Here is a 14599-nt window from a genome sequence, read left to right on the forward strand (position 1 = left end):
GCTCCCTGGGATAATAGGAAAAATCCCAATATCTTTTGAGAGTTAGTCAGAGACTCTCTGCCTTGAAGCACGCTTAGACAGTTTTGACAATGGCAGGCCACAGGTCAAAGCTCCCAAATTTCTGTCTCCTGACAAGATACCCCGACTCCCGCCACTAGATTGACATTTCCATTTTTCAGTGCCCAAATGAGCACTTGATTTTTTCTGCCAACTAGAACTTGCTGATGGACATGTGCCCTTACTAAGATTTACTGTCACCTCTAGCTATGTTATAGCAGTGGAGCAAAGCGGGTAATGGGAAAATGAAGTTTGATTGCTAGGTTTTTGGCTTGAGCCAAAGAGTGGATAGAGGTACACTGGAGAGATGGAGAACACTGGAAAAGTAGCAGGGACAGTATTTCAGGCAAAAGAGAGAGCATGTTAGGAGGCCTACAGATGAGAGGGTATGGTATTATCAAGGTTGTCAGTCAATGAGCTCTGTGGAGAAATGCCTCACTCTGGGAAATAGTATGTGAATAACTGAGGAGTTTAAGAATGAAGTTGGACAGAGGCCCCTGGGGTTTCAGCAAGGCACCATGGAATTCCCACATCTAAAAATGTAACCTTATCTGTTCTTTCTTTCGTTCAGTAATTCAAGTGCCAGGCACTACGATATTCAGCCCTAGCCAGTGGATACAGTTAACCTAATCAAATGGATTAAACCATCAATTGAGTAAATACTAAAACAGATTAGAGTAGTCAAAGCAATGACATCCAAGACTATAATTCCTGAAAGGCACTCCATTGCAGGAGTCATCTCTGACATCTGACATCTCTCTTGTTTTTCTTCTAACATTTGTATCATATGGCATCACATCTTACACTCCCTGCAAAACACAAGTGCATGAGGGGAACCAATGTTTCATCCAAGACTGTAAGAATGATTTCAAACAGATGGTGCCCTGTACAAATCAACAAGAAAATACGTATTGCAATTTTTTATTTTGCTGACATGTCCTGTCCACTCTCTCCACTCTTAGAAATGGCTAGACTCTTATATTTGTATTTCATTCATGTTTATAAGTTTACAGCTTGGGCATAAATACAAGCATCTGTCTGCCTTTTTTTCTTTTCCACAGTTGCTTATATTGCAAATCTCCACCCAGTCTTCCTCCATTATCCTTTCTGGGTGAGATTAGATGCCAGGCTCTGGTTTGAATGGACCAGGGTTCAAATGCCACCTCCAGTTGCTTACTAACTGCAGTGGCTGGCATGTAAAATCGTAACAAAGTACTAACTTCATGAGATTGTTGTGAGGATTAATGAGATAATGTCATTTTAGGTGCTCCATAATTGGTAGCTGTTATTTCTGAGTTTAGCAGGAAACTCCCCTTATCATGAACAAATCATTTCTTTAACTTTTTTCCTGCTTAAATCAAATATGCCCCTGGCAAACCTGTACTCCAGGCGCAGTAGGGTGTTTGGATCTTGACCCTATCTGTAAGGCTTTTCTTCCTTTCAGTCAATTGGTACCAATATGTTCCGCCTGCTTGTTTATATACTCCAGGCAAACCTGGGAGGGGCTGAGTTGAAGCGACATAGGGAGAGGGGGACTGGCTGGAATCAGGGCATAGATAAGGAGTTCTGCCCCAGTAGGGGTCAGCCTGGCCTGCTATCGTGAAGAAGGGAGGTGGGGATGCGTAATAAAGGCAGGAGTCGAGCAGAGGAGTCCGGGGGGCAGTGGGATGAGGAAGGAAACAAACTAGCTCCCAGGTCCACTTAGGCGGTGAAGGCCAGATAGAGAATTCTGTTCCATCCTCCCTCAATCCCTCCTTGGGGAAGGACAAACTCCGAAGGAAGCCCCCTATCCGCACGCTGCTCTGGACCCTAGAGAACCTGCGATCAAAATTAGACCTCCGAGCTGCCTAGATGGGACCCGGAAGTGCACGCCGAGAACCCGAGGTTCCAGCCATCCTCCTGGAGGCCCGGGTCGTTGACCTTGGCGGAGCGGGCGGAGCGGGCTGAACAAGTGAGTGTCCGGGCGCGGCGACCCCGGGCGCGGGAGGAGGGTGCAGGGGTTGCGTTGTCGCTGTGGGAAGCCCAGACTGCAGCGGACGACTGTGGCCGACGGGACTCCTGTGGGGTTGGGGTGGGGCTGCAGGAACCTGCTTGGTGTGCGGGTCGGGGACCCGGGCCAAAGGCCGCCCCCAGGTGCTGCCCGCCCCCAGGGCCCCGCCTGCTTGGAGAATGAAGCTCATACCTTCTCCTGGGTTGGGAGCCTTTCTTGGGAAAACTTTACCCACCGTTGCCCTATACCTGTCCCCTTCTCCCATCCTTTCCTGAAGTGACTGCTCTGACCCTTGGGGCGTGTTCTGAAGAATTTTTAGAGAAGATCTTGGCTTTGGAGTGGCAGCAGGGATTGGACCCATCCCACGGAGAAGCTGCTTGAGCAGATGTCCCCGGAGTCCCTGTATCCATCCCCTGAGCAGGAGCTTCGAAATAGCAAGGGTGAGGAGCTGCCCTAGCTGGCTTATCTTTGTCTAAACTTTGTCCTTCCAACCGCGGCCTCAGAACAGATGGACACGATTAACCTTATGCTTAGAATTGTCCTGGTGTAAGAATACTGATTATTTTTTATCATCTGAAGCTCTATTACGTGTAAGTAAAGCCTGTAACGAATGTTTCCTCTCTGACTGTGGAGCAAACCTGCAGCAGCACTATCAGGGCACATAGTCTTGAGGATCTGTCATTCCAGCACCTGCCAGCTTGCTGGCCTGTGGGGAAGCTCTGTAAGTGTTGTGTGAATCAATAAATGAATGAACCCGGCCAAGTATGTCCCATACCCCAAATAACAGGAAGAGTGGGCTCCTCCCCTTACTCTACCTAAACTGTCTTTCATCATTAGCGAAGGTACCACCCAAGGTATAAACTCCAAGAGGGTGCCTCGCCTATGGAGTATGATGGACAAGCCAGCCACCTGCTGATGGAAAATGAGGTTAAACTATAAATATCAACATTCTTATTTCAATCTGCCATCCCACTATTATCTAGTATATGTCTGGCCATTAAAAAAATGAACTTTGGATTATTTAATTGGGGACAAAGGTTTAGATAATCCACATCATGGATATTGAGGTGGCTTATGTTTGGGGAGATTTTCTTTTACACAGTTAGCCTTATAATTCTGTTTTCAGGCTAATTTTTAACTCAACAAGTATTTATTGAGTTATTAGTATGAGGTGCTGAGATTAAGTTGAAGGAAAACCTAACCTTTACACATCCACAAGCTTAGAGTTGAGTTAGAATAGTTAACTATGAGCGGCTTCAGGACGATAAACAATGTAGAAGTTCGCAAGAGGAGATCCTTGTGGATTGGTATTGGCCCAGGAAGCTTTAGAAAGTCATGAGTTTGGCCTGCAAAGAATTTCAAGTAAGAAAGGAATCAGGTTTTAGATAAGAGGAGATAGATCCTTACCAAGGCTTTCTGCTGCTAGTCTTTCTAAGAGGCCAACTGCCCGTATTCACTTTCCTAAAACACTCATTTATTCATGTTAGTTCACAGTGCCCACTGCATTCAGTCCATACTCTATACCTGGCACTCAGGGTCTTCTGCAGTGTGGCCTCAACCCAACTTTAAAGTCTTAACTTCAGTGTTCCCCAGGACAAACACAGTGAGATGAGTGTGTCTGCACAAGGTAATGCTGAAGACACTGCACTACCCACCGTTGTGCCTGTGTGTCCTTTTTCTCACATGCATCGCTGTCTCCTCCATTCCCTGCCTCTCCAAACACCACACATCCCAGCATCCCATGCTTGAAGATTCAGTGCAGGACACCATCCTCCATGAAGCTTCTGAAACAGACTTGGGGCTGTGAGGAAGGAAACTAACAGATGCAAGAGACATTTACATGTAAACCTACAGGACCTGGTGGCTGATGGAGCATCAGGGCGAAGTTGGGTACAATCACCTTTGTTCCCTTCACTGTCATACCTCTTTAGAAAAAAATCTTCACCGGTTGCTGTTATCTTTGGAATTGGCATTCACTTCTCAGTGCAGGGCACTATTTTTGGTCCATCAAAACTGATTATATCCAAGTTGGCAGTGGCTTAACTAAGGAATCCACTGGACACATTTTTTCAGCCCTAATTTTTTTGACCCCTTAGTGTTTTTTTGTTGATGTGATCACTCTTCGTTGCAACTCTTGTTCTTTGGTTTTGGAAGCACCATTTTCTCCTGGTCTGCCTCTTGCTTCCTCAGGGCCTTTCCCACTCCTGTTCCTCCATCTGTTTCTTAAACAATGATTTTCCCCAAGGCTGTTCTCAGCCCTCTTCTCTTCTCACTTCTGTGGGTGATCCTATCCCCTTCCATGCCTTTAGTTACTACTATATGCTTCTCTTGCTTCCAGCTGACTCCTGAATACCAGGTATTCATAGGTATACATCTTTTTTTTTCTTTTTTTGCTGAGGAAGATTTGCCCTGAGCTAATGTCTGTTGTCAATCTTCCTCTTTTTGTATGTGAGCCACAGCCACAGCATGGCTGCTGATGAGTGATGTAGGTCCATGCCCAGGAACCAAACCCGGGCTGCCTAAATGTAGTGTACCAAACTTAACACTAGGCCACTGGGGCTGGCCCCATAGGTGCACTTCTGCACTCATCCTTTTCTGCCATCCCCCACCTCCCTACCTTCTAATGACCACCTTGGTTAATTTTAGTAACTGGTTTTCCCAAGCTGGAAAACCTGGAGTCATCCTCTACTATTCTCCTCCCTCTATTCGGTCAGCCACCAAATCCTGTCAGTTTTTATTCAGAAAGGACTGATTCTGTTGCCTGTCACTGCCGCATCCTCAGGTTATGCCCATATTTTTCTTGGATTGTTGACACATCACATTGTTGACACTCTACATTGTCCTCCCCACTACTGCCAGATGAACTTCCTGGGAAACAGATTTGGTGATATTATTCTCCACCTGTAGAATAAAGCCCAATTCCTGAGTGTGGCTTGTATGTCTCTTCATTATCTGGCTCTCCTCTATTTTTCTGCCACATCTCCTGCTTCCTGCCCACGCATAGCATACATTTCAGTCAGACTGAAGTTTTTTCACTACTCCTTAAACTTAGTATTCCCTTTTATGATTCTGAGCCTTAGCATATGCTATTATTTTTATCTGGAATACTCTACCTTGTTGATCTTGATCAAAGTTCAAGACCCAGCTCAACGTCATTCCTTGAGGGTGCCATCCCCAAGTCACCGAGGTAGGGGTTGTCATTCCTAATTGTGCTTTGAAGCACTGTTTTAATCTCTTTACCAGTATCTTGCACATAGTAGGTAGTATATGTGTTTGTTGATTGGTTAGATCAAATAGGAAGTCTGTTAGTTTCCTAGGGCTGCTGTGACAAATCACCACGACTGCGTGTCTCAAAACAACAGCTGTATTCTCTCACAGTCCAAGAGGGCCACGCTTCCTCTGAAGGCTCTGGGGAAGAATCCTTGCTTGACTCTTCCTAGCTCCTGGTGGCTCCCAGCAATCCTTGGTGCTCCTTGGCTTGTAGCTGCATCACTGCAGTCTCTGCGTCTATTATTACGTGGCCTTCTTCCCCGTGTGTTTCTGTGTCTGAATCTTCCTTTCTTTTCCCTCATAAAGATACCAGTCATTGAACTTAAGGCCCACCCTAATCCACTATGACCTCACCTTAACTAATTACCTCTGCAAAGACCTTATTTCCAAATAAGGTCACATTCTGAGGTTCCAGGTGGATATGAATTTTGGGGGCACTATTTGACCCAGTACAGGAAGCATTGCTCATTTCTTCTGCTATTAGAAGTAAATGCACTTGGGATCACACAGCTTTGTAGTTAAACTACTTGAAGAACTGCATAAATTTCCCCCTCCCTTTAAATTAGAAGCAGATCAATGAAGAAACTTTTTTTTAAACCTTCATCCACAGGGACACATTTCATTTGCCTATTACTTTAGAAGGCAGCTGCTCTCTTCTTCTGCTTCTCCAGCTGTGTCTCAGACTGGCCCCTGTCTGCTGAGGCATTCCAGGGGGTCCTGCCATTTGCCAGAGTTTGGATCCAAGTTTTTGATATTTCTTTTATAAGTGGCTCAGACCCATGAGGAGATATACCTCTCTGAATTCTATTTGAGTCTCAGTCCTAAAGACTCTTTATAAATGGTCTATTTGGGACCCCCAGTGATTTATAGATTCTTCTCTCAATGGAGTAGAACCTCCTTTTAATGGATTGCTGGGAAATAATCAGGAGCATTTTAAAGCACCTAATGTGTGCAGAGTTCTTTGCATAGTACTGGGGTTGGAGAAAAATGGAAGACATTTTTTACTCTAGAGATGCTTTCAATATAAATTGAAGAGAATACACACACGAAACTAAAAATATTTATAAGGAGAGGACCGAAGACAATGTGATTAAGTGCCGGGAGGGAGGCAGGAACTGTATCCTTTAGAGATTCAAAGGAAAGAGATCACTTCTGGCTTGGGATTGGAGCAGGGTTAGGTTTCAGGGAGGAGGCTGCCTTTGAGCTGGACCTTGAAGGGTGAATAGGGTTTCGATAGGTGAAGTTGGAAGGGAGGTTGTTCAGAGGTGGAGGGAGAAGGAAATGCCTGGGGATATAATGGTCAGGAAACAGTTCAAATTAACTGGAGCATGGAGAAAATGTGATAGAGGATGAGACTGAAAAGGTAGAGTGGAGTAAGATTGTGGCAAATGAGTGCAGGCCAAAGAGTCCAGATTTTATTTGGCAGATATTGAGGTATATTAGCTTTCTTTAACAGGAGGCTAGCAGCTGAGCATTGTATATTAAGGAAGAGAATCTGATTTGTTTAGTGTGATGCAGGAAGTGAAAGGAGATTAGGATCTGACTTTAGGACATTAACAGTGATAACAGGAAGGCAGGGACAAAAGCAAGAAGTCTGTTGTACTAGAAGCAATAGTACTTGTTTACTGAGTGCATATGTGTGGGGGCAGAGAAGGGACTCACTGCTTGTTGTCGCCTCCCCGCCCTTTATTTTGAAAAATGTTAAAGTTACAGGAGAGTTGCAAGAATATTATACCAAATACTCATACAACAAAAGGAGGAGCAGGTTTGGACATGTTGATCTCAAGAGACTGGTATGAGAGCCATGTGGAAATGTCTTTTAGATTATTGGAGATGCTGCAGCTGGTTTACAAATATCCCCCATCTCAGTAGATGGGAACATAATCCCTCCAGCTACTCAAGCCAGAGAGAAACCTTTGTTTCTCTCATATTCATATCCATATCCATCAGTAGATGCGACCATCAACATTTTTTTCTGAATCCAAGTACTTCTTACTACCTCCGCTGCCACCATCTTGGTCCAGGTCGCGATCATCTCTCACCTGGATTGTTGCAGTTGCTTCCTGGCTAGTTGTCCTGCTTCTCCCGTTGCTCCCTACAGGCTCTACCCACTAGCAGCCAGCGTGATCCTGTTAAAATGTCAGATCTTGTCTTCTGGTCAAAACCCTCCAGTGGCTTCCCATCTCACTCAGTAAAAGCAGACCTCTTATAGCAGCCTACAAGGTCGTGTGTTCTCTGATCCCCTTGTTATGTCTCTGATCTCATTTCTTACTACTCTCCCCCTTGCTCGTTCTGCTCCAATTACACTTGCCTCCTTGAACGCCCAGGGCCTTAGCACTTGCTAGTTCTGTGTGTAATGCTCTTTCCCAGATACCCTTATCTCCTTCGAGTCTGCTTAAATGTCATTTTTTTTATCCTTCTTTGACCATGGTATTTAAAATTGCACCCCTTCTGCCCACTCCCTGCCCTGGGCACTCTAATCTTTGTTTGCCCTATAGCGTGTTTGTCACCTTCTGATAGTATGTAATTAACACAGTCTATTATCCATCTGCCCTACTAAAATGAAAGGCCTTAGAGGGCAGGATTTTTGTCTTTTTTGCTCACTGATGTATCTCAGAGCCTGGAACTGTACCTGGCATTTTGGCGATCAGTGAAATGTACTGAATGAGTGAAGTGTCATAGGACTCTTAAAGATGAGAAGTATTACAGGAGCTATAGAAGGGTCACCTTCAGCTTCATGGAGAAGGTGATGCTGAACAGGCCTGAGAGCAGTAGGATTTACATTCTTGAATTTGTCAGGCGGCCTGTTAAATCTCTGGCAGTGGGCCAGATAAAAGGCACATCTTCTAGAACATCTAAGCCTTCACATGTTGTGGAGAGAATGAATAGAGTGGTTCAACAGACAGTAGAAAAGGCTTTGTAGGGGAGAAGATCAGAAGGAGGCTGGAAAGACAGGTAGGGGCCAGGCCAGGGAGATAGAAGAAACGCTCATTTTAATATTTGCCTAAGCTGAGTACAGAAGGCACACCTACTGCTTTATGAAGAATTCCAAATCCAAGTCCTGTGGAGGCATGCCAGGGTACCGCTCTCACTTGTACATGAGCCGATGGAGACACTGTCTGTTATCTGCTCTTTCTGGTGTTTCATCTTATTTAATGAATCCAGTTTTGAAGGGCTTCTCACTTTAGCTGCTCCAAGCCCTGTGGGACAGATCTGGCAAATTAGAAAGCTCTAGAGTTGTGCTGTCCAATAAGATAGCCATTAGCCACAAGCAGCTAATAAATTGAATTGGATTAAATTAAATGCAATTAAAAGTTCAGCTCCTCAGTTGTGCTAGCCACATATCAAGTGCTCAGTAGCCACATGTGGCTGTTTGCTACTGTGTTGGGTAGGGCAGATGTGGAACATTTCCATAACCACAGAAAGTTCTATTGGATTGTGCTGTTCTAGGTATCAGTGGGTGACCCGAGTTCATTATGGTATCTTGCTAAAAAGATTTGGCCAGCCTAGCTAGCATTTAGACCTGATTAATGTCTTTATCAGTCTTTGAGTACCTAACTTGTTAGACCTAGTCCCTGCTCTCCAGGAGCTTGCAGTCTGTCTAACACATCAGGTAAACACATGTGCATGGGGATGTAAAAACACGAAACCAGTAATCCTCTCACATCTGTTAGAATGGCTGTCATCAAAAAGACAAGAAATACGTGTGTTGGCGAGGATATGGAGAAAAGGGAATGCTTGTGCACTGGTGGTGAGAATGTAAATTGGTGCAGCCACTATGGAAAACAGTAGGGAGGTTCCTCAAAAAATTAGAAATAGAACTACCATATGATCCAGCAATCCTGCTTCTGGGTATTTATCCAAAGGAAATGAAATTACTATCTTGTAAAGATATCTGCACCTCCATGTTCACAGCAGCATCATTCACAATAGCCAAGACATGGAAGCAACCTAATGGATGAATAGATAAAGAAGATGTGGTATCTATACACAATGGAATATTATTCAGCCATAAAAAGAAGGAAGTTTTGCCATTTGCGACAACATGGATGGACCTTGAGGGCATTATGCTAAATGAAATAACTCAAACAGAAAGACAGGTACTGTATGATCTCACTTATATCTGGAATCTAAAAAAAACAAAAACAAAAACAAAACTGAATTTATGGATACAGAGAACAGATTGGTAGTTGCCAGAGGTGAGGGGTAGAGGGTGGGTGAATTGGGTGAAGGTGGTCAAAAGGTACAAATTTCTAGTTATAAAATAATTAAGCCCTGGGGATGTAATATATAGCATGGTAACTATATTTAGCAATAATATATTGTATATTTGATAGTTGCTAAGAGAGTAGATATTAAAAGTTTTCATCACAGGAAAAAAAAACCCCAATATCCAAATTCAACCTACAGAAGATGAAGGCATATCTGGAGGTGGAGAACAAGTATAAATATGGTTCTGTGATGATATCACAAATAATTACTAAATCCCTTAAAAGCAATAACATTTCCTAGTAAAATCAGGGCTGTGCATGTTTCAGGCTTTCACTGCTGATGGAAATGCTGCATTGGGTATTCCTCACCACCCCTTTCTTCCAGAAAGATCCCTCTAAGCAGAGGACCTACTTTCTCTAATATCACTGCAAAACAATCTTTCTAGCTTCAGTAAGCCATATCTAGTAAGTATAAATGAGAGGAGAAATGTGTCAAAGTAAACAGGAGATGTTTTTCTATCATGTCTCCCTTAGATGCAGCTAGGATGCAGATTTTTTTTTTTTTTTTTTTTTTTTTGCAGAGGAAGATTCACCCTGAGCTAACATCTGTGCCTATCTTCCTCTATTTTTCAGTATGTGGGCCACCAGCACAGCATGACCACTAACAGAGTGTTGTAGTTCTGTGCTTTGGAGCTGAACCCGGGCCACTGAGGCTCAGCACGCTGAACTTAACCACTAGGCCACTGCGGCTGCCCCCAGAATTTGTATTTTCTTTGAAGAAGAAGATGATTATCCCTGAGCTAACATCTGCCACCAAACCTCCTCTTTTTGCTGAGGAAGATTGGCCCTGAGCGAACATCTGTGCCCATCTTCCTCTACTTTATATGTGGGACACCTGCCACAGCATGGCTTGATAAATGGTACGTAGGTCTGCACCTGGGATCTAAACTGGCGAACCCCAGGCCACTGAAACAGAGTACATGAACTTAACTGCTACGCCACTGGGCCGGCGCCTAGAATTTGTTTTAATATTCTCTGAGAGTTGAAATCGATTTGGAAATATTTCTCTCTACCCCGTGCTTTATATTTTAAACAACTTTTCCTTTTATTCTTCCCTCCCCTCTGCTTTATCAGATCCTCTTGATTTGCACTATTATAAAGGTGCATGTGACGTCTGAGTGTGTCTCTGTTTGTGAGTGAGCATGTGAGGCATCTGTGTGTAGAGAGAGATTCTCCACAGGAGTGAGGAAGGTCTTGGTGTCCGATTATGTGAAGGAGTCTTCCATTACAGCAGAGACAATCCATGTGGCCAGGGTACCGTGTGGACAGAACCTCTGGGGTGAGGTTCTCTTCTGTTTATCCTCTTCAGTCCCTGCCACTCCCCACACCTAGTCCCCATCACCCTTCCTAGGTTCTGAAATGATCCCACTTCCCTCAAACTCTGCTTTCCTTTTCTGCTGATCCCAGTGTATCTGTCTGGTTAGCTCCTTCATATATAAATCCTAACTTCAGCTTCCCCACCACTTTCCCCCAATTTGCTCAACTTGTATCCATCTTTTCCCTATATGGCAGGGCCATTTTTCATACTTTTTTGAATTAGTTACTTGTGGAATTCTTTGATGATCCAGTTTTCCACCAGGAGTTTTTCTTGTTACATTTATCTTTTTTTATACTTTCTGTCAGATGGTGAGAACTGGATTGAGGATCAGTTAATTATAAAGCAGAAAACTCTTGAAGTGGGGATACGACTGCATGAAGGATATGAATGTGAACAAAAATGAGAGGGAGCCTGTGAATGTGGACAAAACTTTGGTAATATCGCAAACCTTATCCAACAGCCACAAACTCTTACTGAAATCTCCAGTGTGTAACATATGTGGAAAATTATTCAGGCGGAACTCTTACCTTGCTCAGCATGAAAAAATCCACAGACAAGAGAAACCTTATGAGTGTCATGAATGTGGAAAAGCCTTTGGCCACAGTTCAAACCTTTTTCAGCATCAAAGAATATACTGAAGAGAAACCCTATGAATGTAGTGAGTGTGGGAAGACCTTCCGGCGCACCTCACACCTCACCCAGCATCAGATAATTCATACAGGAGAGATGCCTTACATGTGTAACGAATGTGGAAAAGCTTTTGGTCGGAGCTCAAGTCTTCTTCGACATCAGAGAATCCACACTCGGGAGAAACCCTATAAATGTACTGCATGTGGGAACGCCTTTAGTCAGAGCTCAAATCTAATAGAACATCAGCGAGTTCACACCAAAGAGAGACCATATGAATGTAATGACTGTGGGGAAACTTACAGTCGTAACTCGCACCTTCTTGAGCATCAGAGAGTCCGCACAGGGGAGGCTCCTTATGATTGTAATGAGTGTGGGAAATCTTTTAGTAGGAGTTCACTCCTTATTAAACATCATAGAATTCACACTGGAGAGAGACCCTATGAATGTCGTGAATGTGGGAAGGCCTTTAGTCGGAACTCCCACCTTGTTCAGCATCAGAAAACTTAGTGGAGTCAAACCCTTTGAATGCAAAGAATGTGGAAAAACCTTCAAGTGTAGTTCCTACCTTATTGATCATCTGGGAATCCATACAAGGGAGAAACCATGAATGAAATGAAGGGGGTCAAGCCTTTGATCAGAGTTCACCTCTTATTGAACATCAGAGAACTTGCGCTGGCGAGACACCCTTTGGGTGCAGTGAGTGTGGACGGCCTTCAGTCCTAGTTCAACTCTTATTCAGGCCCGAAAGTCTGCATAGTGGACAAATCTCATGTGTGTGTTCAGTGTATGAAAACCGTTAGGAGTTCTCGCTTTGTTCAGCATCAGCAGCTTCACTTTGGAGGAATGATGGATAAGGGAAGAGCCTCTTTTGTGTTGAGAGTCTACACGAAAGGGGCATTAATGCAGCACCACAGAGGTGATGACTAAAGTGGAACCTTTCGCACTTCTTTTATTTGATATGGATGATCTACATCAGAGGGAGATTCTATGCTTTGCATTTCAAATCTCCATAGACATCCTTCGAAAATGGGATGAGTTAGGTCCATTCCAGGGGAGAAAGAATCAGAGAATTCTGGATTCAGACTCATAGATCAGGGAAGCAGTAGGGTGACCTTTGAACCCAATAGCTTTCCTTCTGCCTCATCTGTCCTGTTTGTTGTAACTGTAGATGGAAATGTCTCTTGGGTCTTCTCGGGCCAATATTTCGCTCCTCAGTGTCCTGCAGACTACCGAATCTCTTTTTGTTTTATATGACATAAATGCACTTAATAAATGAGCAGATTTTCTAAGCCAAATAATTTCTCAGTTTGACAAGTCATGATTTTGTCATGGGTCAGCTTGGGTGGGCTGAATTGCCTTTGCCAGGATTCCCCTTCTTGTATGTTTTAGAATTCCCTTTCTTGTATGAGTAGGCTCCAAGGAGATTCTTGGGAGATTTGGAGGCAGAAGAAAAGCAGCAGTTACTTTATAGCTCACACACATTGTTGCTGATCTGCCGGCTCACCTGTGAGGCAGCCCTGGGGCCTGCAACTGTTCCACCTTCCTCTGGATCCTCCTGTGCCCTCACTGGGCCAGGTGTGTGTGTGTGTGTGTGTGTGTATCTCCTTCTGGTTCAGCTTCTGTGTGTGTGTATCTCCTCCCGGTTCTGATTCTCCTGGTTCTGCTTCTCTGATTGAATCCTAGCGACACACATACTTACTATCCTTCTGACAAATACACGTTTATTTCAAGTTTAGGTAGAAAGAAATTGTAAACTTCTGGCCGTTTTTTAAAAAAAGAACCTCAATAATAATTTTCAAGATTTCCTATCAGAAAAAGCTACCGTTCAAACTCCACTATGACAAAAACTCCATCATAACCTGAGGCAGAGCTTCACTACCATGTCATTGTTGAGGAAGAAGTTTGCAAAGCAGTTGAATAGTGTGATACCTAATTGATTGATAAAATTTAAAAAAAAGCTTTTGAGCACCCATTTACCATGAATATTTTTTTTTTTAAATTACTGAGATTTTTATTTTTTATTTTTTTTCATTTTTTTCCTTTTTATCCCCAAAGCCCCCCGGTACATAGTTGTATATTCTTAGTTGTGGGTCCTTCTAGTTGTGGCATGTGGGATGCTGCCTCAGCGTGGTCTGATGAGCAGTGCCATGTCCGTGCCCAGGATTCGAACCAACGAAACACTGGGCCGCCTGCAGCGGAGCGCTGGAACTTAACCACTCGGCCACGGGGCCAGCCCCTTACCATGAATATTTTAATCATTAAAAGAAGTTCCAAAAGTACCTCTACTAGGAATAGTAGTACATTATTAGATTTATTCTAGGTATCTGAGAGAACTCCTTACTTTGCTGTAAATGCTTATTTTTGATCTGAAAAAATCAGATTACTTTTCCTCTAGTTAGTCTGGAATAGTGATTATCTAAAAAAATGAGACTTATATCATGGACTCTTGAAAGTTGCCTCTCTCCTGTGGCCTCTGTGCCTGGTCTGGTGCTGTGCACGCAGTAGGTGTTCAGTGGATGGCTGTGGGATGAATCTGTTTACTGGAAACCACAGTTGTCTTGTTTGTGTCAACTCTCCTCTGCACTCCTCCACCTTCCTTCCTCCACCATCCCTATAGGTGATTATTGACAGTAAGGGTTACCTTGCTGTCTGGATGTCCTGAGTATGAACTTACACTCTGTTAGGTCAGGTCTGAGGTCTGAGCTACTGTGCCCACTTACTCCACTTGGCATGTGACCCTCCACAAATCCTTCTCCCCTCCTTACACCACAGAAAGGGCCCTTTCCTTCTTGGGGGGGTCTGAGAAGATTCAGGAATGAGACAGGGCTTGATGAGCTGGGTGTGAAGGTGGGGCAGGATGCTTACCGTCAAGAGAAGTATTGCACGGAAGGGCACCCCAGGACAAGGTAAGTGTGCAGGGTCACATGCCAGGCCCCAAGGGCAGAGGCCAGGAAAGGGGAGAAAGAGTTTGCCTAGCAGTATCAAAAGCACTAAAGAGGGGCTCTGGTTCTTTGGGCACAAGTATTACTAGTGGACAGACTAGTTCACTGAGCTCTTAGATCT

At 44.0% G+C, this 14599-nt stretch overlaps 1 protein-coding gene and 1 pseudogene across 1 annotated transcript in view; both read left to right on the plus strand.

The window, feature by feature from the left end:
- Positions 1 to 1974: 1974 nt before the first annotated feature.
- Positions 1975 to 14599, plus strand: part of ZSCAN25 (zinc finger and SCAN domain containing 25) — a 58315-nt gene continuing 45690 nt past the window's right edge. The window contains exons 1-2 of the mRNA XM_070567584.1: positions 1975 to 2008; positions 2325 to 2487. The gene's annotated coding sequence lies outside the window, so the exon portion shown is untranslated. The remainder of the gene's footprint in view (positions 2009 to 2324; positions 2488 to 14599) is intronic.
- LOC103553276 (zinc finger protein 3-like) lies at positions 2349 to 12192 on the plus strand (annotated as a pseudogene).

Source organism: Equus przewalskii, chromosome 12 (genome assembly GCF_037783145.1).
Source record: "Equus przewalskii isolate Varuska chromosome 12, EquPr2, whole genome shotgun sequence".
Classification (NCBI taxonomy): Eukaryota; Metazoa; Chordata; class Mammalia; order Perissodactyla; family Equidae; genus Equus; species Equus przewalskii.